Source organism: Triturus cristatus, chromosome 7, assembly GCF_964204655.1.
Source record: "Triturus cristatus chromosome 7, aTriCri1.1, whole genome shotgun sequence".
Taxonomy (NCBI): Eukaryota; Metazoa; Chordata; class Amphibia; order Caudata; family Salamandridae; genus Triturus; species Triturus cristatus.
Window position 1 is genome coordinate 1,102,387,895 of NC_140590.1, and position 27,328 is coordinate 1,102,415,222.

The following is a 27,328-nucleotide window of genomic DNA, read 5'->3' on the forward strand; positions in this document are numbered from 1 at the left end:
CGGGGGTCTGTAGATGAGGGTGCCTCTGAGGGTAGTCTTGGGGTCGGTGTGGATCTGGAAGTGCAGGTATTCGGCGGTGTTGAATGCGTCGGTGGAGTCAGTCGAGATGCGAATGGTGTCTTTGTGTACGATGGCGATCCCTCCTCCGGTCTGGTTGACGCGATCCCTCCTGATGATCTTGTAGCCGTCCGGGATGGCTATGGCGATGTCGGGGGCTGAGGAGGTGTTCATCCAGGTTTCCGTGAGGAAGGCGACATCTGGAGATGCGGTGTCGAGGAGGTTCCAGAGTTCCACGGCGTGTCTGTGGACGGAGCGTGTGTTGATCAGGATGCACTTGAGGTGGTTGCTGTTGTCCGTCTTGGTGGGCGTGGTGCTTGTTTGGAGGCAGGAGAAGTTGCAGGATCGGCAGGCGAAGGGTCCATGGGTGTGTCGCGGGGACGCTCGGTAGCACCCGGGGGCTCGGGCGGTTTTGAGTGCGATGAGCGTAGTGAAGTCGTAGGTCCTGCGGGGAGGCTGGCGGGCGCGGGGGCCAGGGGGTCTGGCGCTGGGCGCGGTCCAGGCACAGACGGGCACAGACGGGCTTACCTTTGGCGCACCTTCGGCGCTCAGTCGGCGCTCCCGCTGCGCGCGTCTGCTGCGCGGTCGCTCAGGGGGCGTCATAAATAAGGAGCCGGGAGGGAGGGTCAGCTGGGAGGCGGGAGCGGGTTGTCCAATGGGCAGTGGGGGGAGGCGGGGACTGCAGGCGGGAGCAGGAAGGAGGAGAGCGGGTCAGCGGTGGCGAAAACGGCTTCCTATCCGTGAACGCGTCCAGTTTAAGCTTGCCTCTATCACCTTTCAAGCACGACTGGGCGCAGCCCCGGCCTGTATTACATCTGAGATTGTTCCCTATGTTCCTACCAGGGAACTGCGCTCCTCTACGCAATCCCTGCTGTCAGCCCCCCATTTTTGGAGAAAGAAATGGGGAGGATCAAAGTTCGCAACCCATGCCCCACTCCTGTGGAATTCCCTTCCTTTTGAGCTCAGATCTATAACTATGTACCCTCAATTTCTGAAGAAACTCAAGGCCCATTTCTTTGCAAAATGTTTTAACTAGACCACTTATTTTCTCTCCTTTCTATTCTGCTTTCCTTCTCCTACTCTGAGAATCTGTCTGTTGCAGCGCCATGAAACCGCCGGTGAAAGCACGCTTTACAAATACATTAAACTCAAACACAACTCAAAAACACGTAGCGTAGTGTAGATGGCATTTTTTGCTCGCTCACGGTCCTCAACCTCAAGTTGGCGACTGCGAGTGAGCAAAATGACATCCCGGCAAGACCTTTTCCTCGTTCGCGATCAGCAACTTGATGTAGTGTGGAAAATAAACCTCCTGGCGAGATTCTCAACGCGGGGAGGTCAGGTTTCTCATTGCGAGTGCTCGCGTATGCTCGCGACCGCTCGCGATGAGAAACTAGCAGTCCGCGTTGAAAATCTACTCAAGCGGCAGAAAACGACAGCTCGCACTGTGCAAGATGCCGATTTCAATGATTGCACAGAGCGGACAAGCATCTGGCACTGTGCAATCATCGTGAACAGCGCACTACGCAGTTCGCGTAGTGAGAAGTGCACTTTGCGTAGCTACGCGTAGCGCTACTACGCAGACTACACCCAGGGTTATTTTAAATAAATGAGGAATTTTAAAAGGACGTTCAGACCAAATATATCAAAATCAACCTTGTCCCAAACTATACCATCAGGAACTGCTATAATGTTCACTGATGACAAGTCTGTTTGTTCTTCATGAGATGGTTGATGTGGTTTTAAAATCAAATTCACCTTTTGGGCTGCAGAGCTTTGTCGATGGTATTTTCCATTATTAAGCATGCTAAAAACGATTACTAAGCTACCCAGAATAGGAATAAAAGTATCCCAGTGATTACCCAAAGTTCTACCCAAGGTGACACCAGGTAAGACTTTTTAAGAAAGTTCAGAAAGTCTTTAACATGCTGCTTGCGTGATTTTTGGTCTGGCATCGTTTAAGGTTCACTTGGATCCAAAGAAAACGTATCAAAGTTCATGAAGTAGCCAGAAGCAGTTTGATCAATTATTGGTATTGCATTAGGATTTGTGGAAATCGTAGTTTGCTCTTGTCGAGGCATGTTAATGTAGACATCAGTATTTTGTCGAACAGAAATTTGTCTTTCATTTTGATTTTGAATTTGAACTTCAGGTTCAAGAGGAACGAGTTCTATATCATTATTGCATAGTCCATCATTCCGTACAGGGGACTCTTCAAACGTGATGAGTCTTTCTATTTTAACTTCTTGAATTGAAGCGAGAGGAGGGCATCAGCTACTGTGGAGTCCACATGGCCTACTACTCAGTATCTGCCACATAGTTTGGTTTGATTAGTTCAATTGAGACAAATGTTTTATTTTTTCCGGCAAGAGGTGGTAGAAGTACAATTCTTGTTTGTTCGACTGCTGGGACCTGTACAGGCTTTCTGTAGGATGGCCCAAATTCTTTCTTGCCTTTCTTATTCTCTCTGACCAGATCCCTGACTTTTTGGATCCAGACAGGTCTTGCCGTGACTGATTTGACTTCCCCAGTGGTGGTCTGCTTCAGATGGACATTACTTTGGTGTGTCCTGAATTCATTTAGATCCTGTAAAACAGCCAAACGATCATGGATGTCAAAAGGTTTTTCATCCTCCACTGCGCCTTCACCATCAAGATCAGGTACCCACATTCTTCTCCCAAATATGGAGTGACCCCCCAGAGAACTTCTTGGCATATTGTTCAAAGCCTGCTGCACTCCATACAGATGTTTTACCCAGCTCTCACCCGTGCCTAATACTATAGCTGTTAAAGACTGCTTTAAGTTTTGGTTTTTCCTCTCCACAACTGAATTTCCCTCAGGATGGTACAGAGAGGAGTACCGTAATGCAACACCCAATCCACTCATGGCCTCCTTGTAAGACTGAGAGCTAAATGCAGGGCACTGATCAGAATGTAATGTGCCAATTGCGTATGTCCCTATGAAAACTCGCAAATCTTTTATAACACTTCGAGCGTCAGGCGACGTTGGGGCCACACCCATAGGAATCTTGAGCAGGAATCCACTGCAAGCATGATATACCTGTAAGCCCCATCTCTTTGTAAGGGGCCGCAGTGGTCCAAGTAAACACATGCTAGTGGTTTATCAGATATTAATAATGGTGTCTGCGCTGGACGTGTTAAGGTGGAACCTTTCATCTGCTGGTAGATGTTGCATTTCAAGACATAGTCTTTAATCTGCTTTGTTAAACCAGGCCACCATTAGCGTTGTTTCAAAAAAGAAACAGTCACCATAACTCCTGCATGTGCAGAACCTATCCCTTTGAATGCTGTTAGAATTAAACCTAATCTACGATCCATGTTTGGAATTACTCTATCCGCCACTCCAGGAATCTGAGCAAATGGAATGTTATTGGCATCTAACTTGTGGGACTACTTGAGTGGAAATCATTTTGGTACTGCTCCTCTGTTTTTGCATGAAGCAATGACAACCAACATAATCTCACTCTATATTTTAATTTTAGAACAAGTGATTGCAGCTACTGATTCCGTACATACAGCCCCCTTTGTGGGTTCATCAGCCAATGATTTCCCTTCAATGTGAACACCATCACGCTGATGACTCAGTGTTTGTATCATGTGACCCCTTGGTAGTTCGGTTTTCAACTCCACTACCTGTTCCCATAGCATTTGATGCTTAATTGTGCCACCTTTTACATCTTTGAACCTGTTTTGAACCCAGTGATTTAAATATTAATTATATGACTGCACACGGTAAAAGGAATCACACACAATTCGTGTGGGGAATTCTCAATCCATATTTCCCAGTGCCAGTATCAAGGCTTTTAACTCTTCCAGCTGTGCTGTGCACTCTCCTAGAGATAATGTTTTCCTGCAACTTGGATGGAACTTTCCATCTTGCATACGACCTTTAACGATTGCACATGCCGTGCTATATTGTTGCTTACTTCCTATGGCCGGTTGAGCAGATCCATCAGTGTAAATGATAGATTCATACTGATCTACAGGCATTATTTTGTTTTGTAGAGGATATTCTTGTTCGTATTGCAGGAATAATTGTGTCTTTTTGGGTCGTATCTGTATTCTACATCTGTTGCAGTGAGAGAATTAGCCCATTGTATCCATCTCGGATGTAAGGCTCTAGAGTTAGGAATGTTTGCTTTTGTCGCAGCCTCTAAGGCTGGAACTAGAGTCACTACTATTATTTGTTTCCCCTGGGCCAGTGCTCTTTCTCTCACTACAAAAGACACACAATTGATGGACGGAATGCAGAACAAATCTAAACATTCACCTCCAGATCTGGGTTAAATCCATCATTCTTTTGCTCACCATGCCACCCCAGTTTCGACCTGGCCATATGCAAATCAGTCTTGACCCTGTGTCTCATGAGAACGGTCCAGCCCAAACTGCCAAGCCAGGTATTCCCTCAAACGGAACGAAGTATCCTAGGACCGGGTTTGGGGTTTCACCCCTCTTCAGCCAGGAGAGCTTGATTCCAGTGGCACAGTGAGCCCAGGACCCACATCTGGGCATGCCTGGCGCACTTAGGGCGAGAAAGCAAAAGACACACAATTGATTGTTTCCAGTCCAGTGAGGACCTGGCTTGGCAGTTCGGGCTGGACTGTTCCCATGAGCCACAGGGTCAAGACTGATTTGCATATGGCTGAGTTTAAAGTGGAACAGCATGGTGAGCAAAAAAACGATGGATTTAGGCCCAGATCTCTGTACTGGGGTGAATGTATGACATTGTTCTGCATTCTGTCCATCAACTGTTGCTTTTGCCTTTCCCTCACTAGAGCAGTCTGTACTTCTGTCACGATCTTTTCTGAAGATGCGAAGCGCATATCATCATTTGTGCACAAATGTGATTTGTATGCAATTGGTACTGTTTCAACTTAATTATATGTCAGATAGGTGTACTCACACTGACCCACAATTATACGGATCACCAGGCAGCATACGTTTACGCGTGTCTCTAAGTGTTTGGATACTATCATGTCAGCTTATAAGGAACAAAGTGTATCTGTGTGTTCCTGTGTCCATTTTCTCACTGAAAATCAGGTTTTATTAAGTTGTAGTAAGGTTTTATTCTTTCAGCGTAATCTAAAATACATGTTTTACCAAAATTTACAAATCCCAGGATTGATTGTAGATTTTGTAATGACATAGGAAAATGAAGCAGAGCAAATTTTTTTTTTAAAACGTCTGCCAGGCTTTTTCCTACACTTTAAAGCTCATATCCTAAAAACAGCACACTGTGGTGAGCAATTTTTGATTTTTTAAAGTTGAATTTGTAGCCCTCAGATGCAAACCCCAAAATGATGGTATGGACTCTGTTAAAATGTTCCTCTAGCTCATTGTCCGTCAAATAAATATCATCCACATAGGACAATGCCTCTTCATCCAAATTTTGAAGTAACTCAGTTACTCTGGCCGAAAAAAAACCCAGGCTGTTCTTATACCCTTGGTGCAGTCGATAAAATTGCCCTTGGGACCCTAGCGCTGAGAATGGTGTTAGATACCTTCTTTCAGGCGCTATATTTTGGCAGAAAAATCCATAGTGTATCAAGTGTTGTTTTATATTTTTTCTGCACAATGTTATTCATTATTGCGGCACTGTGTGCATTTTGGACTGCAAATGTCTTAGTGCAAGTGTTAATATGTCTATAATCTAAAACTAGACAATATGAATTGTCGGGTTTCCTGACCAGAAACAAGGGATTATTCATTGATGAGGTGCAATTTTCGATCACCCCTTGGTATTAATGTTGATCTAAGATCTCCCTGACCTGTTTTTTAGCTTCTTGCTTTATTGAATACTGCCTCTGTGCAGTTGGAGTATTTTTTAAAGGAATTGAATCCTCATCCCATCCAACATGGTTTTTGGATAATGCTGGAGCCTGGGCTAATGCCCACTCCTGCGCATCAGTTTATTTTAGGTGCCTGGGAATATGATATGAATATGCCGGTATAATTACTGTTTCCCCTTACAGCAATCCACGACGAATGCTGGCAGCCAATCCTGTTTAGCTAACACAATGTTATAGCCAAACATCAAGTTCTCCTGAAAGAGAACTCTCACTGTTCTACATTTGTCCCCCTCCATCTGGAGCGGTATTTCATATACTTTATGTGGGACACTTACCCTAGTATCGGGCGATTCTACCATGATATAATCATTCAAGTCCTCTATCACCAGAAATTCCATCAGGTTCTGGCAAGCTATTGTTACACCTGCCACACTGTCTAGCATCATCAGAGCCCATTCCCCGTTCAGTAGTCGAGTTCTCAGAATTCTGGGCATGTCTTATCTTTAGATATGCAATCTTCTTTTTGAACTGTGGCTTTTGCTTTGGCTTCTCTTCTTTTTTAGAAGTGTAATCTTGAGAGTGTTGCTTGTCTCTGGACATTCTACACATCTCTTGTCTGTCTGACCGTCCTTCCCTCTTAGAGTTTTTTGATGAACCCTGAAAGGAACGAGAGGAATGTGTATCAGTATCCTGATACCTGTCAGGTTTCCTAATATTATCCCTAACCCTGAGGTTATACCTATTTTTGGAGGGCTCCTGTGGAGGAGATCTACCCCGGGATTGAGATCTGTTTCCTCTAAAGTTTTGTTGTTTTTTATTGTCCCACTTCTTCTTAGTTGAAGCAGGTATCTGCTTGGAAGTGTCCTTTTCAGGACTGCCCATTAGCTGTGATTTTAAAGATATCCCACCCAAAACTGTCTCTGCCTAATTCTCCATATGCAGTTTCAATTATTTTTGGTAGTTCATGCTCCTGTTCTAAAAGGACTGAACTCTCTTAGGCGTTGGTGGATAGTCACTGAAGCTGCTTCTCCTTTAATATTAGCTAAAATTATGACTGGTACCTGGGCATAGTTACCTAGTAACTTCATCCCTAAGTTTAGAGCAGGCTCTGCTCTGTACTTGTTTTGTATTTGTCTCAATACATCTGGTATCACTGCTAATGAAGGCATACATTGAGTCCTGGTATAAATGGCAGCATCAACTTTACCCCAATTGGCACAATCTTCTACTTGTGGTGTTATCCCCATCGGCAAGCAGATTGCTAGCATTCTGTGTTCATCATACGGGGTAGTATTCGTGAATACTGCCTCTAGCAGTGTTATTTTCTGAGCTACCCAGAATGGCATTTGTTCACGTTTTGTGGAGATTTTGCCCATCAGTGCGTGTAATGTTTGAGGTGTGATTTTAGTTGCGGTACCCTGAGCTTGAGTTCCATTTGTTGAAACTATTGCTGGTTGGACTGCAAGTGTCCTTATTAGGAATTGCGTCAAGTTTCTATAGATTTTAATTAAATCTTTGTGTTGTATGAGTAAGTCTTCTACTGGCATTGTTTCAATATCGGAATGTGGTGTGTAGGCGGCTAATATCGGCCATGTTGCCCCTTCTCCACTGAGCGGCCCAAGTCTTGCTCTTCTTCTTATGCGGGTTAGTGTGCCTTTAAACCAGTATAAGTGTTCCTGGTACGTGAGCGGAACCTCTATGTATTCAAATGGACAGCATTCTGCTGGTGCATCTCCTTCTGTGTAGGAGTGAAATGTTTTTGTTCTGGCATTTGCTGCTGGGAATGTGACCCATGAATAAAATACCTCTGTTCTGTTTGATTCATGTGCCTCAATCCCGAATACTACTATACTTCTCTAGCAGTTTCAGGGTGACCGTATTTCTAAAATACAATGCAATGGTGCACATGCATCAAAAATCAGAAAAGCGAGTCCTTATTAGCGATAAATAAGGAATTGCAAATAAGGATTCGTGTTTCGGGATGCATCTACAGATTTGGTAAAATCTAGCGATTCCGTAAAGATCGCTAAAACTAACGGAAAACACAATAGCGATTCCTTAAAATAAAGAATAGCAAATACCGAAATCGGTAATAGCGATAGCGAATTCGCAAAAAACGGGTCGCACCTGAAGCAGACTGATGACATCACAACCAGGAAGTCATCCAGCCCATGCCTCATTCACTGCCCTGAGGAGCTCATAGGAGGAGGCAGAGCATACAAGCTGAGCCAAGAGACTTTACCCTCAGAACCCATCCAGACTACAGTTATCCAGGATGGACAAGAATGCATCTTCTCCATCAGACACGCCCAGGAAGAGGAAGAGAAAGTTCTGTGACAGGGAACTGGAGCATTTGATCGAGGGGGTGAGCAGCAAACATGATAAGCTGTTTGGGAAGCTGTCACTCAAGGTGCCCGAAGCCGAGAAGCAGAAGATATGGCTTCACATTAGGGACAGGGTGAATGCTGTCGGAGTCACGCACCGCAGCATCAACGACCTTAAGAAAAGGTGGTATGACCTCAGGAAAAGGGCAAAGGAGCGCATTGCCGAAAGGGTCAAGGAAGCAGCTGGCACAGGAGGGGGGCAATCCAGAGTACCTGCCAACACAGCCCTGGAGGAGCTTGTTGAGGGGACCATTGATCCAGAGGCGGTCGTCAGAGTAACCCAGGTGGACACCACCAGCGCAGCAACCACAGAACAAGGTAAGATGCATGCCTGCGCTTATACGCTGCGTATTGTATACCCATGCCCATCCCCCCAGGTCAATCACAGTGTGCAGGGAGAAGTGCATAACACATATACCATCACATTAGTATTGCATCATGGGAGTTGTAGTCATGTTAGCCAAGTGTGCATGTATTATCACCAATGCACAATAAATGAGATCAGCAGTACAGGCCCAAAAGTGTGTCTAAATATGTCATTTACTGTAGTAAAAGTATGCGGAATGACAAACAGATATAGTCACAAAATAAACTAACAATGCACTGTTTCACACACAGATGCATCTCTGGTGGACTCTGATGACAGTGAGCGCCTCATCATCTCCGAGACACCGGCAGAGACCGATGAAGAGACTCCGCAGGAACGTCAATCCACACCACCACCACTGACAACACCACCACCGACAATACCACCACAATCGACAACACCACCAAGACGCAGGGCACATGTCCCCTTCCTGCAGGTGATGGATACAGAGGCGAGACCAGCACCCACAAGTGTCCCCAGTCAGACACGTGTCACTCCGCCAGCTCCACCACCAGCAAGTGGCCGAGTCACACAGCAGCGCAGGTCCATGCGCAGTATTGCTGAGCTCCCCAAACAGCCAAGAAACATCTAGGTGGTGTAGAGGCCCAGATGCTGCGTGTTCAGCGCCTGCAGGGGAGACACATGGGAACAATGAACCTCAACATCTCCAAACTGGCAAAACACATGTGCACTCCGACAGACGCTCTGCGGCACATGACCACAGTTGTGGCTGAGGGGAATCGGGACATCAACAAGAGCCTACAGGAGCTCACCCGTGCCATCCTAGCAGGACAACACAGCGAGCGCAGGAGGCATCGGCAGAACTTGCACCATACTACTGCATCTACCAGGGCCATCACCAAGCTCTACAACAGCACTGCAGTTTTGTCCCGCCGCTCCGTGTCACTGCAGGTGGACCTAGGGCATTAATGTGAGGATGTAGCGAAGGCCTTAGGCCAGGTGACCACTGCAGTTGAACACTTACAGTCTGGCACATTTAGTGCCAGCAACTTGGGAGGGTAGGAGGGCAGTGAGGCTGCATCAAGTGTGAGCAGCGTGTCCGTGCCGGAGACCTGTAACAGGAGGCACAGTTCACGCAGGTCTACAGCTACAGACACACAGCGTGGTGAGGTAGAGAAGACATGCAACAGGAGGCTGGGGGTACGTGGGAAGTGGCACTAGACATTCAGTCCCATATCTTTGTCCATGGTGGTGTAACCATGGGCCACTTGCATTTTGCGTTTGCACTCCCATGATGCCAACAGATCTGTTTTACTCTACAATGTGTAGAATCACTGTCATTTATTCTACTCATGTAAATTCACTTTGACAAGTGCTCATGTGAAGTACACAATAGCACTCCACAATATATTGTCATGGCTCATTCTTACCTGGCTCTGAAATTATGTTGTATGAAGTATCTCCGCCTCCTTTGACCTTTAGCTGTGTTTGGCTCGTGTGACTGTCGGTGTTGTGCGGGTGGTTGTTCATCCCGATTGTTGTCGTTTCTGTCCAGCTCTATGGGTATACCCCTTCTGTTTGCAATGTTGTGCAGCATGGCACATACTGCTACAATCCTGCAGCAGGTCTCGGGGTTATATTGCAAAGCACCACCACTCTTATGTAAGATCCTTCTTCAGGATCCCGAATGATCTCTCAACCACATTTCTGGTGCTAATATGTGCCGCGTTGTAGCGTTACTCCTGTGGTGTTGCTGGGTTGAGGTAGGGGGTGACGATACATTCCCACAAGGCGTATGCGCTGTCACCTACGGGGGGAAGCAAAGGCTTACCGGCAGCAATGCTAATACATATGTGATACTGATGTATTGAATAGGTATGAGTATGTACCAAGCAGGAGTCCCTCTCTGAATTCACCATTGAGTGGATGCCACTCTGTCTGAATATATATGAGTCGTGTGTGCTCCCTGGAAATCGTGCCACTATGTCCGTAATTATGTACTTGGCATTGCACACGACCTGCACGTTGATTGAGTGATAGGACTTCCTGTTACGGAAGATGTACTCATTGGCTGAGGGGGGACAGATGGGGACATGCGTGAAGTCAATGCATCCTATGACTTGGGGGAATTGGGCCACCTGGTAGAAGTCCTGTTTGGTCTGGTCTATCTGCTGTGGGGTTGTGGGGAAGGTGATGTGGGTATGTATCATTGTCAGCATGGCATCAATGAATTTACGGAAGAAGCATGAAAGTGTGCTTTGTGATACACCTCCTGCTACCGCTACGACCCCCTGGAAACTTCCAGACGCCAGTAGGTGCAGGCTGCATAGAACATGGACATGCACAGGAATGGCATTGGTCCTACGTGTCTGGTGCTGCAGTAGGGGTTCCAGGTCAGCAATTAGGCGCATTATCGTGGCACGATTAAGACGGTACTTGTCATATTACTTCATCCTCATTTTGGCCCAGCATTGTAATGTGCACTCTTAATACCCTCTCCTGGATCCTCCTCCTGCGCTGTGCTGCTGCATTTATTCTCATCCTCCTTGCGAGCACGCAGAGGGCTGCCATTTTGTAGAAGAATACGGGGTCTCCAGGCCCATTTTTGAAGGCTTTCTGATTCATTACACCTGTGGTACACTTTAAAACTCTTTATTATTTTTTTTTGGGTGTGTCTGCAACTTTACCTCCTGTTTGAGATTCCCCTTATTCTGCTCACGCTAAATAGCGAATTTGAAGGTTTTCGGTATTAGCGATTTTTGATGCATTCTTTAGCTATTATTTATTTGCTAATCGCTATTGGCATGCGCTATTGGTGTTTTTGCTATTTCCGATTTTTTATTTAGCGCTTCTTTAATGTACCGGGGTTTATTTTAGCGTTTCTTTAGTTTTTTCGCTATTGGGGTTGATGCATTGGCATCTGTTGTTTGGCACTCGCCAACGGCCGATTTTAATGATTCGCTATTTTAGCGAGGACAATTTTGCTTGATGCATGTGCCAGAATGTGTATTGTGTCTGCATCTTCCCTGAGGCGCAGTGCTTGTTGCAGTGGGTCTAAGACCTGGTCTGTCATTGTTTTTACAACACTAAATAGTTTTTCAAGGGAACCAAGATAAGGTGTTTATGCACAATTTAGAAACAATGTGTCCATCAAGCTTAATTAACCAACAGCCAATAAATAGGATTTCTTTGCCTACTTAGCTGTGGCAGAGATTGTGCCCACCCACTCCAGACGTCTCTGGTGTTTTGTGAGTAGGGGTCTCTAAGAATAGCACAACTGAACTACTCAGATTCTACTATTAAATAAGTACCCAACCAAAGTTGACGGTGCCATGTTGTGTAGTTGCTATATAAACTATACAGGATTTGCGTGTTTGGATAACATAAACTGTGTGATTGGTGGCAGACTGAATCTGTGCACCCCTACCGGGTATGTAGGTTTGTCTGTATTAGCTAATTCACAGTGCCACTAGAATATCCTCTTATCGGGGAGAGAGTAGTTCTTGGCAGCATCAGAACATGACAAACCTGATCCCTCAAAATCGTCGAAACAATATACCACCTTTAACTCAGTCACTCATGCTCACTTAATTTGTCTCAGAGATACACAGAATAAACATACTGGGCGTTTGTCAATAAGAATTTGTTGGACAGTTTTTAGTCTAGTGTAGAATAGTTGAGCTGCAACAACCATTAGACAGTAGCAGAGATATATGATGAGAAGTACTATGAAAGTAAAATGATGGTACAGTTCTACCATTTTGCAGTAATCATGAATATACACAAATACATAAAATACATGATAACAAGTGCTTACTCCTACTATGCATCCCTAACTAGATGTACCTAAATGTACCTAGCATCTGTGTATGTATTATGCCAAGAATCCCTCTAGGATCTAGTCAATCCCATTACCTGAAAATGAGAGAACATGGGACCCTGTCCTGGTCTCGGTTTGGATACCCCGCAAGGGATGTTAGTCCACTGCTAGCTGGAGTGTCTGCATGCAAGAACCTCATTGTCTCTGGTCAGTGTGTCAGCCAGGAAGTCTTGGTCTCCTCTGTCTTTCTATGCAAGATGTGATGTATATATACCCATTGGTCTCCCCAGGGGTCCTACCTTGCTGTGTTACTGTGTCGGCCTAAAGGATGACAACGGGCCTGAACTTTATACAGAGATATTATGTAGGAGATGGTAGACCTGCTGTGCTTCCAATAAACCTCATGGATAATGTATGAGATTCAAACTAGGGAAAAACCTGCGTTCTGAATGCAGTGTCATATCTAGGTAAAAGGTCAGTCACTAAGAACCGTTATTAATGTAATGTAGGGAAGAATAAAGGTGAAAGGTTGCAATGTTACCTACACCTATATATGGTACCTATATGGAATATACCAATGTAGTGGGTTGGGTAGAGGGTCCCATGTCATATTTCCGAGTTGGAGGAGAGGTGGGGGTTGACAGAGGCCCCGGATGCCCAAAACCCAGTTCCAGAGCCTGGATTGTTTCCAGAGGGAGCACCAGGAGTGTTGGACTAGTACCGGGAGACGATCTCCTTATGGGAACCCCATAGTGTCAGGTTAACTTGGGGGGCAGCTGTCACAAGTGTGCCACCAGTTATGGTGTCTGGCAAAATGACTCCGGAGTGGAGGGTACAGAAGTCCAGATGGATTGGTGAGAGGGGGAGGCAGTCCCCAGTGGGAGAACCAGAGTAGCAGGTGCCAGCTCTGAGTTCAGAGCCCCCACAGGAATTACCTTGTTGAATCAATATTTTCTCTGGTAGGTCTTCCTGCTCTCTCAGATGGCCAAGGTTCAGGAGGCCAGTGGCAAGCACACTCTCACGCAGCACATGAATAATGTGTTTATCTCGGGTGGAGGAGTACTACAGAGGAACTGCTGGCTTTCCAGGCACAGGCTCATCCCATGGTTGTAGGCTATGGGTTGGGGGAACAAGTTGCAGGGTAGCACCGTGTACTGGTGGGAGAATTGTTCAGAACCGAGTGCTCTGGATTCTGTGGTACCACTTCTAGGAGGAGAGTGTGGCACCCCACAAGCATGGATAGGGGGAGGAAACACTCTCCCTGAATGCCTGTCCAACCTAAGAGTGCAGGCCCTGGGTTAGGGATCAGTGGCAGGGTAGAGCCCCTTAACTGGTAAGAGGTAGAGTGGGGCAAGGATGGAAAGCACCTGGGGCTACCAACTCCCACTCTGAAAGAATACAGATATCAGAAACCCCTGGATGGCCTGGGACCTGGTTATGGCTACCTTCAGCTAAGCTACCTCTCTGGGTTAGCTTGGTCTGTCCGGGGAGCATAGACAGAGGGATCCAACTGGGTTCAGAGGGGCATAGAACTGGAATGTGCCATTGCAGTTGTGGGCCAGGGTCCACATTCTATCACCCCAAACAGGGAATCCCATCATGGTATTTATTAGTCTACCCTGGCTTTATGTTGGAATGGAGTTATGTTGGATATGACCCGTTTTAGCTGGATTATCCCCAAACCTTTTGACTTCCTCCTCCTGTTTTTTCTGACCTTTTTTTGTTGGCTTTAGGATTCGAGGTACTTTACCACTGTTAATCAGTGCTAAAGTGCATGTGCTCCCTCCTTTAAACATGGTATAATTTGGTTTAAACCTGTTTGGCATATTTAATTTACCTGTAAATCCCTTGTACAGTGGTACCCCATATACCAGGGCCTCTATATTAAATGTTACTGGTTGGTCCTGCAGCGCTGCTTGTGCCACGCACAGGACCTGCGTACGCAGTTTACTTCTACATCGATTTGCCCTTTAAAATTACTTGTCAAGCCCGAAACTCCCCTTTTACTACATATAGCACACCCCTAAGGTAGGCCCTAGGTAACCCTATGGTCAGGGTGCTGTGTAAATAAAAGGTAGGACATGTGCCTCTATTGTGTTGCATTTCCTTTTTGACAAACAGCCTATTTGGTTTCTCACAACAATGGAGCCTATAGTAGCACTGCCATGTTTGGTATGTTTGTAATAGTGGTGATAAACCCTGCTTATTGGTATAGGTGGATTTTTCATCACTATTGTAGAAATACCCCTTTTAGAAAGTGGGAATTTCTCTGTGCTTAACTCTATGTGTTTTGCAGCTCAAAATTCACATCTATGATAGAGTGACAGCTATGCTTTGTAAATACTTTCCAGACAGCCATCAAACAGGGAGGTTTGGGGTATAACAGGGCGTTTGTCGCACCGCCAATGTGGATTTGGCAGTCCACCATACTCATAACCAGGCCCTTTGTCTGCAGGGAGCACTGCCATGGCCTTGCATATCTTAGGGTAATACTATACCTGTGGAATAGATTGGTTGCATATTTTCACTGTTATAACCCATCTATCTAATAATTAATACATGCGGGATAGACAGTTTATTTTGCTTTTGTCTTAGGTTCAGAAATGCTCTCTGTGGAAAGTTGTGGGCTTGTTTCTGTATGGGTATTCAGGTGTTTTGAGCAAATTACAGGGTTTTTTTTAAACTCAGAGATGATTTCAGTGGTAGACTTCAATTGTGTAGCTCTTTCAGATTTTCAAGAGTGTTCACTTGATAAAGAAATAGCGCATGTGGCAATGTTTGTGAATACATCCAGTCAGTAGCAATGTGATAGCAAATGCTATTGTAACTCTTTTTTTCTCAATATTGACAAACTTTTCCCTAAAGAGAAAGTTTCCTTCAGTCCCTTTTCAATATGAGGTGTGGTACTCTCTCCCTTCATACTGCAAAAAAAAAATTAATCCTGCCCTTGACTTGCTTGAATTTAAACATGTTTTGGTGTGGGGAACTTCTTGACAATTACCGGTGAAGACAAATAAACATTCAAAGTATGGGTATCAAACAGGGTTTGCTGGTGCACCAACTCAGAAAGGCCCACACATCAGCCCATGTCAGCATATTTATTCACACAGACATTCTACCACACTGACAATATTAGTATGGTAGCAGACTCCATTTAGAAAGACACAAACTGAACATTATTTATTTTATTACTTCTGGATGTGATTTGCCCTACCAATGTTTGTTTTTGTGCACCTAACTTGTGTTTGGGGCATAATTCTTTTGAGAATGAACCAATGGTGATATAGCGGCATGTACCTGCATTCTGGTGTTTTTAGAAATTGTTTTACTGTCATTTGAAATTCTGGCTTTATTCTATTTTTACGCCTTTTACTCTCCATATGTCTACCGTCTCCCAATCATTTCACAATATCTCCTTCTGCCCTATATATATTAACTTTTGTCAATAATGAAGCTTCCAAGAGAAGGTAGGGAACTACTTAACAAGTAAATGAGCTCTTTTGCAAGCTTATTGATTTGGTGAAAATAAATCATATATAATGTATTTGTTGTCCATTTCTATCAGTCTCCTCAGATATTTTCAACTTAGTACCTAAGTTTTTTTTTTTTTTAATTCATGTGTGTTAAGAAGGATGCAATTCGGTTAGGAGGATTGCATTGTTTCCTATGAGCAGTCTTTAGCCCCCCTTAAGGGGAGATCCCTGAGCTATTAAGTGGGTTAAAGAACAGTATGTGCTACATCTCCCTAAAAAATGTTCTCCCATGTCCAAGTTCTTTTGAAAGATAAACAATGCAATCCAAAAGCTTATGAAAGTAAATATTGGCACAGGGTGTGATGCACCAGCAAGAAAAATTATTTGGACTGGAATGTTTCCTGGAGGAGGACCAGGATTTCAGTATTGAGACGCGGATGTTGTAGCTGACACTGGAGAAAATAATGTCCTTCAGTTAAATTGTCTTCAAGCTTTATAACTTCATGGATTTTTATTACTGCTAAAACGTCCACACAAATGTATGATTTGGTGGAAATTAGCCCAAGTAATAACAACAACAAAAAGGGAAAAATCAGTTATGGGAACTGGGGAGCAGTTCCTTCAGAATCTTTGGTAGAAATGATACAACATGGAGAAAGTTTAATACATATACAATGCATTTTTGGTGATTTTTAGGAATTAGCCTGCCTTTGCCAATATTGGAGACAATAGTAGTTTGCAAATCAAGGGGCAGATTTACAAGAAAGTGACGCATCTGTACAGATGCGTCACTTTCCCTGCGCCACCCTTAGAAACCCTTGCGCCACCATAGATGCGCCGTATTTACAATACGGCGCACTATGGCACAAGGATTGACAGATGCGTCAGAAATTATGACGCATCTGTTGGTGGAAAAGTCACGCATTGCTGGAGTCGTGTCGCAAGCACGACGCAAATCCAGCAATGCGTGTTGAGGCTTATTCCCACTACACTGCGTCACTACTTACGCCTGCTTGAAGCAGGTGTAAGATTTGGACGCAGTGGCGTCCTAAAAGTGGCGCAGTGAAATCTTGTAGATTTCACTGAGTCACTTTTACGAGGCCATCCTGCATGGGAACGCCCACCCTGCATACATTATACCTGACGCAGGTATAATGTGACGCAGGGCTTTACAACGTGACGCATCTCCCTAGATGCGTCATGTTGTAAATAGGCCGCATTGTTTGCGCCACTGTTGCGACAAAAAAGTGATGCAACTGCAGCGCAAAAGTCACACAAGGGGCTTGTAAATCTGCCCCCAAGTATTTTTGATTTTCTCGGGAGGATCACAGATAACGGAAGCTGATCAAAAGCATTATCAGAAATACCAAATCAGGTAAAAGCCAAAACTGAAAACTTAGCCTTTCACGTCACACTTTCACATTTTGCAGCTTTTTACTGGAGACGATAAAGCTGCCACTTACCATATTTATTTTCAGAAAAGACAAGAAACTGCATCTGTTTATACCCATATCTTCTAAAGCAATACTGGAAAATGTGAAAGGGGCATTATCAAGAGATTTACCCTCTACCTAAGTTAAGTATGTCGAGTCGATGGTGAGGATGTATAGAGGACTAAAGGCAGGTTTAGAGTTTCCTTGTTTTTAACCAATTTTATTGATTTTAAAATTGAATTGTACAAAATGCTTGTATTTCTTTTTTACAACGTCTACAGACACCAATGACAGTTGTGACAGGATATATTCTTTTTCTTATGTGCAACAAGCAACATATGCAACACAAGTAACTAGCAGGACACTAATAGTTTTCCATTTAAGAGCTAGGCGCCGAAAGATCAGATGTCCATGGCACATGCTGGGAAGTATCCACAGTACCACTCTGCTTGCAGACAGTATACGAGGACATATCACTCCAGCACCAAGGCAGGCAAGGGCACACTATATTGAAAGTGAGATCACAGGCTCAGGGTCGAAATAACAATAGGAGGGGGGAGAGAAGGACAGGAGGAGAAGGGAGAGAGAGGAAGAAAAAGTTGAAAATGGGGGATAGTATGGGGTATATGTGTTGTTTCATAGTGAGCAATTAAACTTGCCACTGCTCTTCTCTCATTCAGGCCCCTTGGATAGGACCTGCAGGTCTTGTGTGAGGGCATTAGTTATACAGTCGGTGGTCAGTAATAGGCATAATGGCACTCTAAGGTCTATCACAAGTACAAATCAGTTATAGCAGGTAATCTGGCACGGTGCATAAGGTAGGGAAAAACCACCAGATTCCCCACGTGTGTGGCCGTCAGACCACTTATGCTATATATACATATCCTCTGCACACGTTCAAAAGTAAATACATAAAGTTACACAAAATATCACAATAAAGCTTGTCTTTATATATTTTCAGATGTCTTTAATTCAAGATCTTTAAGCCTTCTTAGCCAACACGTTTTTCGGAGCTGTTACAGGGGATTACCCCGAAACTCCTTCAGGGCTAAGTGAATATGTAACATGTACTTGTCCGTGTATGCAATGTAGTAAGAAAACTTTACTTTTCAGAGTATTGACAAAGTGACTTCGGTGAATTTTCAAAAAAGTGAATGGAACTGTGTGGAAATCAATGTGAAACTGGTGTTGTACATGCTTATCATACAACTTCTTTGTGCAGCCGTATATCAATGGGGGAACAAAAGAACAAGCAAATCCCCCAATCATTTATGTTATCGCTATAAAACATACAGGTACAGTTGGTGTTTGAGATTCCCTTATAGGAGTAATCCTGTGGTTGGCAAGTGCAGGCATGCAATCAACCTATTTAGTTTTATAATCTATTTTATTATATTCGTAGTGAGAAGTAGTGCTCCCTCATGCTGTCACTAAATAGTACATACATGCTGACTATATAGTGTAATCAAACATGTATAAAATAACGTATTTTGTTATAATACGATATCTGAAGTCAGTTTCAAGTAGTCTCTAAGTAACAGAAAAGGGCACATCAGCTAAAGAGTAGCAGTCGGTACATTCTAATAAGGTATACTATGTACCATGAAGGGATCTCCCTATCCTAATTCCGGAGAAAATTCCAACCCGGAAGGGGTTCCTATAAGTACTGCTCCTGGTGAGTTAGACCAATTAGTCCTGTGTCCGGAAAGCTAAATATGCTTCCAAATGTAAGGGAGTTTCTTTTAGAAGAGCTGCCCCACCCTAAGGTAAAATTAACAGTGTATTAACATTTGTATCTCTTACTCCTCTGTCCCGTCCATTTTATCATTCCTTACCGACAGTATTAGGTAGAAAACTTCCAATCACCAGTCCGTGGCGTGTTTCTGTGCAAATCAGCAGTCTGCAGCTGGCAACCCCGGCGTTGTCTTAAATAATGAAGCATGAGGGCGGACTAAGCCGCTACTGGACCCATTTTGGGCGCCATCTTGGAGTGGTGTATCGGGAACCCGGGGCAGTGCAAACCCTGTACCCATTTTGGGCACCATCTTGGAGTGGTGTATCGGGACCCCCGGGGCACTGGATTCAATATTATTGTGAACTTGCGAATGTCGGTGTCAACGGGCTGGTGGAAAGCCCATAAGAATAGTCGCTATCTGCCAGTAATTTGTATCTGCAAGGGCACATGACAGCATTGCGGTGCACTACCAAACAAGTGTGACATTTGTGGCAAAGTACATGCGGTGTTTATACATAAGTACATCCTTGTAAGAAATTCCTCTTGCTATCCAAGAGCTTTGTCGTTCTGACCCAAACTAATCAACATGGTAGTGTATTTTGTGACATTTGACGTGTGACAATGACATAACTGGGTGAACCTCATATTTAACTATAAATTCTTAGACTTGTTACAGCAGCCGGTCTCAATTCTCGCTAGTATCTGATCCAAAGCATTTTATGAAGTGTAATGCAATGTAAAAGTGTATTCTGTGCCATAGCTAGGTTGGGACCATAACATTTATTCTCATTTCCTTATTGTACATACTCTACAACATGTTAAGTCTCAAGGTCTCAATTCCGCACTGTACATAGTCTACAACAAATATCGAGTGCGAGTAAATCCCTTCATTAACACGGAAACAGTCATATATTCCAGTAGTATGTAGTCTACTAAAATAAATAGGGATGATAATGTGAGTACTCTATAAACTGTGAAGGTGCACATCGTCTACAGCATGTTAAGTCTCGAGGTCTCAATTCCTCACAGTATATAGTCTATAGCAAGTTAAGTATCCAGTTCAAGTAAATCACTTAATTAATATAGAAACAGTCATTTATTGCAAAAGTATGTAGTCTACCAAGAAAAGTAGGGAGGATAATGGGCTTACTCTATAAACTGTAATGATGGCATGGCGTAAGCCAGCAAGCCTTTCAGTTCTTTGGACATGGGTACGGGCTAATCCCCAAGGAAGTATTGAAGCTCATAGTTCATGTTCAAGCTCTGTTCGACACTTTTAAGTCTCATAATCCATAGCGCCTCTTTCCTCCTGAGTGTTAATTCCCTATTAATTCCCCTTGGGTCTTTGGGTGTGACATCAAACCATAAAAAGAGAATGTTCTATGTGTGTTCTTAGAGTTACATCCAACTATGTGTGTGGCTATTAACCCTGGGCGTAGTTCGTGTAGTCGTGCTATGTGAAGCTACACAAAGTTGTTACCGCGCTACATGAGCTAAGCGTAGCTACGCGAGCGTGCTTAGTTGCTTGTCTCACCTTTTTGCGATGCGTTTTTCTTGTTTGGGAACGTGTTGTGCATGTTCAGGATGCTGTTTGCGTGATCGGGGGATAGTAACTTGCGAACCTGCCCATGTGGTCGCCTATGGGAGCGGACATCTTGTTTTTCAATTGTCCCGCCCGTTCTCGATGCCTTATTTCCTGTTCCGGGTCACGTATAGCGTGTTCTTGATGCGCATTTCATGTTCAGGAACGCTTTTTACTTGTTCGCGGCACTTTTTGCATGCTCGGAGGAAAATATCGTGCAAACTTACCCACGCGGTCGTGATGGGTGCGGCCATCTTGTTTTTCACTCTTTGCTATGGTTCTGGGCCTGCTTTTCTATCCTCCCTCAATATTTGCAAACCTTAGTTTTTTACTCTGTTTTTCAGTTTTTTTTATTTATTATCTATCTCTTTCTGTCCCTAAGTCTATATTTTGCATTTTATTTCTACTTTTACTGTGTTTTTTTACTTTTTATATTACTTCCTTCTTTAAGCTCCTATTTCTTCCCCTAACTTTATTTTGTCCTTCTAACTTTTCTTTTCCACCTCCCACACAGCCCAGAGCCATGGCAAAGGCTAGAAGCAGCACTAGCGGCTCCAAGGGCAAGGAGCCAGCGCCCAAGAGCCGCCTGCCTTGTGGCAGACTGCGCCCTGCAGGGGTGCAGGCCCGGCAGCTTTTTTGCAAGGCGGAGGGGACCGCCCTTGTTTTTTTCGTGCAGCGCCACTTCCCTTTGCCCTTGGTAGCAGACGGCAGGCGGCAGGCCAGGTTCCGGGTACCTTACCCAGGAGCGTCACCGCCAGTGGGCGAAGGTGTGCCAGGCAGTGTTTCGCTGCTCAGGGATCCGGCACACCCATAACCAGCTGGCCCACAGGTGGTCAGACATCCTGGACTGGGAGCAGGACCTTTTGGACCTGCTAAGTGTCGAGGTTGTGGGCTTAGTGAGTAGCTAATATATAGTAATATAAGTATTCTGTATAATTTGTTTACGAATAACAAGAATACTGCTGCTTACATTGCATTTAAATTAAGTTTCAAAATCTTCTGTGATTGTAGGACACAGGTGCTCGTCACTACTCTTACTTGTTTGCAACTTTGCATTTGCTTGGGCTGATTATTATGTAAGAGTCCTTCCTTTGTCCTCCTGTCAAATAGTGGTGGATGGATTGATACTAGGTTTAGTTAGTATTAGTTGGTAATTTTTTAGTGGTCTGCATGACGCATCCTCTGTCACTGAGTGCTGCTTACCCCAGTCCTTAGTAGAACCTTTTGTAGTTTGTTTAGTGAGTGGTAGGCTTAGCAGTGTCAGTCAGTAGCAGAACATCAGATGCAACCAACCAACAATTTGGTTTATGCACAAATTAATGCATGTGCATGTGTCCTCAATCTCATGTAAGCATTGTTGAGGGCTAAAAGAAATGGAAATGCAGACTTAGTGAACAATTGGCTCATCTGGAATAGGTGGGCTAGGTCAGGTGGTACTTAGGCCTAGTTAATATTCTGGAATCAGAATGGAACACTGTATTAGTGTTCATAAATAAGTGGACGGTCCGTGATTCCTGCAAGCCAGTAGTTGACCAGTTAAGATAGGCCAAATTGTTGTTTCCTAAAATATTTTTTGAGCGTTTTTTAAAATAATTTATTTGTTTCACAACCACAGCAATCATTAATGTTTGTCTCTTTCTTTATTATATCTTACGTGAGCAGCACTCGGGGGTAAGAAGACATGGTCTGAGTCGGTGGGACCACCAGAGGACCGCTCCTCTACCGAGGGCCCTGCTTCTGGCCCCAGTAAGTCCTCCAGTGGTTAATATTACCAATTATATTTCCCTAACTTTTACTGCACCTTATTTTTTCCGAAATAATAATTCTGGTTCCACTTCCTAATTCTATTTTTTACAAAAGCTTCTTTGATCTTCTTGACTATCTGTTTCTAAATTCCTCTGCTATGACTTTCTGTACTACTACTATTAGTCTGTCTGTAGATAAGCTTACCCAGTTGGCCACTCTTTATTTAAGGTTTTGAATAAAACTCAGATTGACCAATAGCTCTAACCACTGAGTCCAGTACTTTGGGTTGTCCTCTTCTAGTCTTCTTAATCGTGAGGCTTTGACAATTCCCACCAACAAAATGCCCAACCAGATATTTGACTATTTTTGATAGGATATAGTACACACTACTACTGTTGTGGGGGTTCTGTACAGCCACGTACTGAACTATGCACAAGAAAGTAGGATATTGGTGATGGGAAAATGGACCTTCCTCACACCTCAGTCAGAACCCACAATCCCCTGATCGACTAGCTATAGTGTCTCATTAGGACCCGAACCCCCACCCGATGATACCCAATGATAACACAACCCAGAACATAACACACTTTCGCTCACTTACTCGTGTAAGTCCACCACCACACCAAATACCACAGAGTCTATGTGTAAGTTCAAAAGATTTATTTTCAACTAATAAGCTATGTACGTTGTTCTATAAAATTCAGTGTACTACAGTCAGCTCCAACAGCAAAATGCATAAGATTAAAACAATAAACATTGTTACAAGTGCATGATAGAACAAGAAGACAAAAAATCTGTGCAAATTCTGGGAGACCCCTCACCGTAGAAAGTAGAAGTACTGGTTACATACATCATAAGCTCTGCAAATCTCTAGTTCTTAGAAGGGAATATTCTGCCTGTTATGAGAAAAATGGTGCATGTTAGATAGTATAATGCAAGCATTTCTCAGTCATGCCAAAAAGTGTAACATGTACATGTTATGGCTAAGCAATAAGGGTGGACGGAAATTGCGTAATCGCGTTACGCAAATCTTCGCGAAAACGTTGGAAATGTGTCGCCAACTTGCCCATACGGTCACTAATGGGTGCAGTCATCTTGTTTTTACTTGTCCCGCCCACTCGTGATGCTATTTCCTGTTCTGGCTCGCGCCCGTTCGTGATAGGTATTTGCTGTTCGGGAATGCGTATTACGTGTTTGCGACGCTAGTTGCATGCTCGGGGGGAAAATATCTTGCGAACTTGCCCATGCGGTCGCAATGGGCGCGGCCATCTTGTTTTTCACTCTATGCTATGGTTCTGGGGCCTGCTTTTCAATCCTCCCTCTATCTTTTCAATCCTTTGTTTTTGATAACTTTTTTGATCTTTTTTATTTATTATCTCTCTCTCTATTTTCCTGATTCTATATTTTTGTTTTTGTCTACTTTTTGTGTGTTTTTTAACTACTTTTTCACTCTTTTTCTATTACCTGCTATTTTCATTTCTTTTACTTACTTAAATTTTTACCTTTCTTTTCCACCCCTCGCCTACCCCAGAACCATTGCAAAAACAACAATTGATGGACAGAATGCAGAACAATGTCATACATTCACCCCAGTACAGAGATCTGGGCCTAAATCCATCATTTTTTTGCTCACCATGCCGTTCCAGTTTGAACCCAGCCATATGCAAATCAGTCTTGACCCTGTGCCTCATGGGAACAGACCAGCCTGAACTGCCAAGCCAGGTCCTCCCTGGAATGGAAACAAGCATCCTAGGACCGGTTTCGGGGTTTCACCCCTCTTCAGCCAGGATAGCTTGATTCCAGTGGCATGGAGAGCAAGGGACCCACGTCTGGGCATACCCTTCCCACTCGGGGTGACAATTGCAAAAACAACAATTGATGGACAGAATGCAGAACAATGTCATACATTCACCCCAGTACAGAGATCTGGGCCTAAATCCATCGTTTTTTTGCTCACCATGCCGTTCCAGTTTGAACCCAGCCATATGCAAATCAGTCTTGACCCTGTGCCTCATGGGAACAGACCAGCCCGAACTGCCAAGCCAGGTCCTCCCTGGAATGGAAACAAGCATCCTAGGACCGGTTTTGGGGTTTCACCCCTCTTCAGCCAGGATAGCTTGATTCCAGTGGCATGGAGAGCAAGGGACCCACGTCTGGGCATACCCTTCCCACTCGGGGTGACAATTGCAAAAACAACAATTGATGGACAGAATGCAGAACAATGTCATACATTCACCCCAGTACAGAGATCTTGGCCTAAATCCATAGTTTTTTTGCTCACCATGCCGTTCCAGTTTGAACCCAGCCATACGCCCTAAGTGGGATGGGTATTCCCAGACGTGGGACCCATGCTCACTACACCACTGGAGTCAAGCTATCCTGGCTGATGACGGCTGATAGCCAGAAACCGGTCCTAGGATGCTTGATTCCGGTCCAGGGAAGACATGGCTTGGCAGTTCGGGCTGGACTGTTCCCATGAGGCACAGGGTCAAGACTGATTTGCATATGGCCATGTCTAAACTGGGGTGGTGTAGTGGGCAAAAGAACGATGGATTTAACCCAGATCTCTTGACTGGGGGAGAATGTATGCATTGTCAGCATTCCGTCCATCATTTGTTTGTTGTAACGCTTTTCGCCCTAAGTGGGATGGGTATTCCCAGACGTGGGACCCGTGCTCACTACGCCACTGGAGTCAAGCTATCCTGGCTGATGACGGCTGATAGCCAGAAACCGGTCCTAGGATGCTTGATTCCGGTCCAGGGAAGACATGGCTTGGCAGTTCGGGCTGGACTGTTCCCATGAGGCACAGGGTCAAGACTGATTTGCATATGGCCATGTCTATACTGGGGTGGTGTAGTGGGCAAAAGAACGATGGATTTAACCCAGATCTCTTGACTGGGGGAGAATGTATGCATTGTCAGCATTCCGTCCATCATTTGTTTGTTGTAACGCTTTTCGCCCTAAGTGGGATGGGTATTCCCAGACGTGGGACCCGTGCTCACTACGCCACTGGAGTCAAGCTATCCTGGCTGATGATGGCTGATAGCCAGAAACCGGTCCTAGGATGCTTGATTCCGGTCCAGGGAAGACATGGCTTGGCAGTTCGGGCTGGACTGTTCCCATGAGGCACAGGGTCAAGACTGATTTGCATATGGCCATGTCTAAACTGGGGTGGTGTAGTGGGCAAAAGAACGATGGATTTAACCCAGATCTCTTGACTGGGGGAGAATGTATGCATTGTCAGCATTCCGTCCATCATTTGTTTGTTGTAACGCTTTTCGCCCTAAGTGGGATGGGTATTCCCAGACGTGGGACCCGTGCTCACTACGCCACTGGAGTCAAGCTATCCTGGCTGATGACGGCTGATAGCCAGAAACCGGTCCTAGGATGCTTGATTCCGGTCCAGGGAAGACATGGCTTGGCAGTTCGGGCTGGACTGTTCCCATGAGGCACAGGGTCAAGACTGATTTGCATATGGCCATGTCTAAACTGGGGTGGTGTAGTGGGCAAAAGAACGATGGATTTAACCCAGATCTCTTGACTGGGGGAGAATGTATGCATTGTCAGCATTCCGTCCATCATTTGTTTGTTGTAACGCTTTTCGCCCTAAGTGGGATGGGTATTCCCAGACGTGGGACCCGTGCTCACTACGCCACTGGAGTCAAGCTATCCTGGCTGATGACGGCTGATAGCCAGAAACCGGTCCTAGGATGCTTGATTCCGGTCCAGGGAAGACATGGCTTGGCAGTTCGGGCTGGACTGTTCCCATGAGGCACAGGGTCAAGACTGATTTGCATATGGCCATGTCTAAACTGGGGTGGTGTAGTGGGCAAAAGAACGATGGATTTAACCCAGATCTCTTGACTGGGGGAGAATGTATGCATTGTCAGCATTCCGTCCATCATTTGTTTGTTGTAACGCTACCCCAGAACCATGGCAAAGGGCCACAGGGTGCATCGCAGCCAGAGCCGTGACCTCCTTCCTTGCGGAAGGCGGCGCCCACAAGGGGTGCAGGCATGGGCCTTATTTGGGGAGGTGGAGTTGGCCGCACTGTACTTTTATGTGCAGCGCCACCTCCCCTTAACCCCGGCAGCAGGCGGCAGGTCTGGGTCCGGGTACGGGCTCCGGGAGCGTCGGCAGCGGTGGGAAAGGTGCGCCTGGCAGTGTTTCGCTGCTCTAGTGTCCAGCGCAGCCAGAAACAGCTGACGCACTGGTGGTCCGATATCCTAATACTAATCTTGTTATTTGCAACTTTGCGTTTGCGCTCGATTTGTGCAATTATGTAAGAGTTTATTTTAGAAAACTTAAGTTAGGTAATGCTAGAGTGACTCTAGTCCTTCCTTTGTCCTGTCACTAAGAGATAGGGTCGGATTGATACTTAGGTTTAGTTACTTATTATAGGTGTATAATTTTTTACTGATCTGCGACGCGTGACATCCCCTCTGTTACATCACATGCTGCTGAGTGCTGCTAGTGTTTACCTCAGTCCTTAGTAGAACCTGTTGTAGTTTGTTCAGTGAGTGGTAATAGGCTTAGCACTAGCAGAACATCAGCATCAACCAACCAACAATTTGGTGTATGCAAAATGCAGGCATATGTCCTCCATTTATGCATTTTTGAGGACTAAAAGAAGTGGAAATGCTTACTTAATGTACAATTGGCATGCCTGGAATATGTGGGCTAGGTCAGGTGGTACATACTACTTAGGCTTAGTTAGTATTCTGGAATCAGAATGGAACACTGGATTAGTGTAGATAAATAATAACTACTCGGTCCGCGAATCCCCAGATACTACTTGTCGACCAGTTTAGATAGGTCAATTTTATTGCAATTGTTGTATATACAATTTTTTTGGGACAGTCTTAGAACAATATTTTATTTGTTTCACACCAATCATCAATGTTTGTCTCTTTCTTTCTTATATCTTTCATGATCAGCACCCATGGGCAAGAAGACGGGGG